This window comes from Panulirus ornatus, chromosome 2, assembly GCF_036320965.1.
Source record: "Panulirus ornatus isolate Po-2019 chromosome 2, ASM3632096v1, whole genome shotgun sequence".
In the NCBI taxonomy this organism is placed as follows: Eukaryota; Metazoa; Arthropoda; class Malacostraca; order Decapoda; family Palinuridae; genus Panulirus; species Panulirus ornatus.
Genome location: NC_092225.1, coordinates 85,899,974 through 85,902,027, shown reverse-complemented (window position 1 = coordinate 85,902,027; position 2,054 = coordinate 85,899,974).

The window sequence follows — 2,054 nt, the reverse complement described above, 5'->3', positions numbered from 1 at the left end:
AAAAAAAAAAAAAAAGGGTTTAGAGACAGGGAGGTTGATAGACTTAATACTGAAGGATATACACACAACATGACTGCTCTTATCAGTAAAGATGTCCAAAAGCTCTTCTGACTCTGACAATTTGTAACATCCACGACCCACAGTAAAACTTTTAAGCCAGTTTCTTAAGTAACCGTGCGATGCGTTGGCAAAAATATCGCTTCGAACTACTTTCCCCTTAACGTACCAACACTAAATTCGTATAAAGACCGTGTCAGCGTGCTGAGTGACCAGCGTTATCATAAGCACAAACAATCCTCGCCATGAGTAAAAATTATAAGAGTTCTACCGTGTATCTGTAACCGGACAGAGAAAACTAATCCTCACAGGGTAAACTTAATTCAATTTTCTTTTTACTTGTACATAACCAGTGTTAGGTGATGTTTCCTCCAGGTTTAAGTTAAGCTTAAGTTTAAGGTTTAAGCAATATATGAAGTGGAAATCACTGAAGGGCGTCATAGCTATGTACGCATTTAGTGAAGAGCGAGCACTGAGTCTGTAACTGTACTTCTTACAAGGTTAAGAGACGGAACAACGTGTGTGTAAATTATAGAAAGTAGAGAAATTCTGAGCAAGATCTATCTCTGCATCTCTCAAAGAACTCTTCGCTGTCTACGTCATCAGTCTGGTTTAAAAACTTAAGAGGTGATCAGGTCACCCCTCACTCTTCTCTCTTCCATGATGCCAAATTTAAGCATCTAGCCTTCACTGTAACTTGGCTTTCCTAATTCCAGTACCATCTTCGTTGCCCACCTCTGGACTTTCTCTATTAGCTCTGTAATTTAGATGCGGTGGCCAACCGAAGAATCTTGTTCTAGTTTTGGCCTAATGTAGGATATGGGGTACATGCTAAATATTTCTTTATCCATGTACCTGAAGGCTATTCTGATATTTGCCAAAAGACAGTTTATCTCCTTCACTGTTCTACTAGTGTTGGACTCCCTCAATAAGGTGTGATAATACTTATTGAATGTTAACAGGAAGTTTTACAGTCGTGTTGCCCAGTTTCTTAACTTTGTATATATCAACCATGTCCTTAACTCCTATGTATATATGCACACACACACACACACACACACAGATCCTATCCTGTGTGTTTGTGTGGTGTTGGGTGGGCATAACTCCTCAAAGAAGCACAACTCTTCGACTATTTCACTTCCTGCCACGAAGCCTTCTCTTCACATGTATGTACTGCAAGGGGAGTGCACTGCACACGACAGGGATTACTTGAGCTACACCTGGGTTGATTCTTAAGCGAAGGAACTCTTTTTTTTTTTTTTTCCTCCTCAACGACGTGGAACAAATAATTAAACACCTGGCTTGAGTTCCCGACCGCCATGACCACCCTCCCTCCCACTCGTCCTCAATAGTTTACCTACGAACCTTCCCGCTGTACATACTTCAGTTTTGCCTCCTTACGGTCCTCCGACCACAGTCTTATTTCTGTATTGCTTCTAAACGCCCGGACGCGTTCACCTTCTAACTCCTCTTGAAAACGCAATTTTGGCAATTAGCCAACTCTGGATATTGCAGAGACCATATCCAACCCCCATTAAACCAAGAGTACTGACAACATAGATGATAGAAGTCTTTGGTTTATGGATACGAATAGTAGGCTTAACTGACAAGCTCCCTTAATCTTTTGTTTTCTGTTATGAGACAGCACAAGCGACTGAGGCCCTAATCAAGGCCATCTTATTAACGCTATATGAATATACACCCTAGCCTAAGTCTAGTACCGAATTTTATCGACCAAAACCAAGGGAAGGATGAACAGCTGGGTTGACTGTCGACCGACTGACGCAACCAGGATTCGAACCTATGTGCTCGACCTGGACAGTCCATGAATGCGTCATCACAGAGGTCCATTTGCATTTAGCTGTGCTCATCTATCAACGGCCGTAGGAATAACCACATTTCAGCCTGGCAAATTAGGGACATCTTTCTCGTCAGGTATACACTTAACAAAGATTACCTCAACATATTAATTGAAAGTAAACGAGGTTAGAGAAATC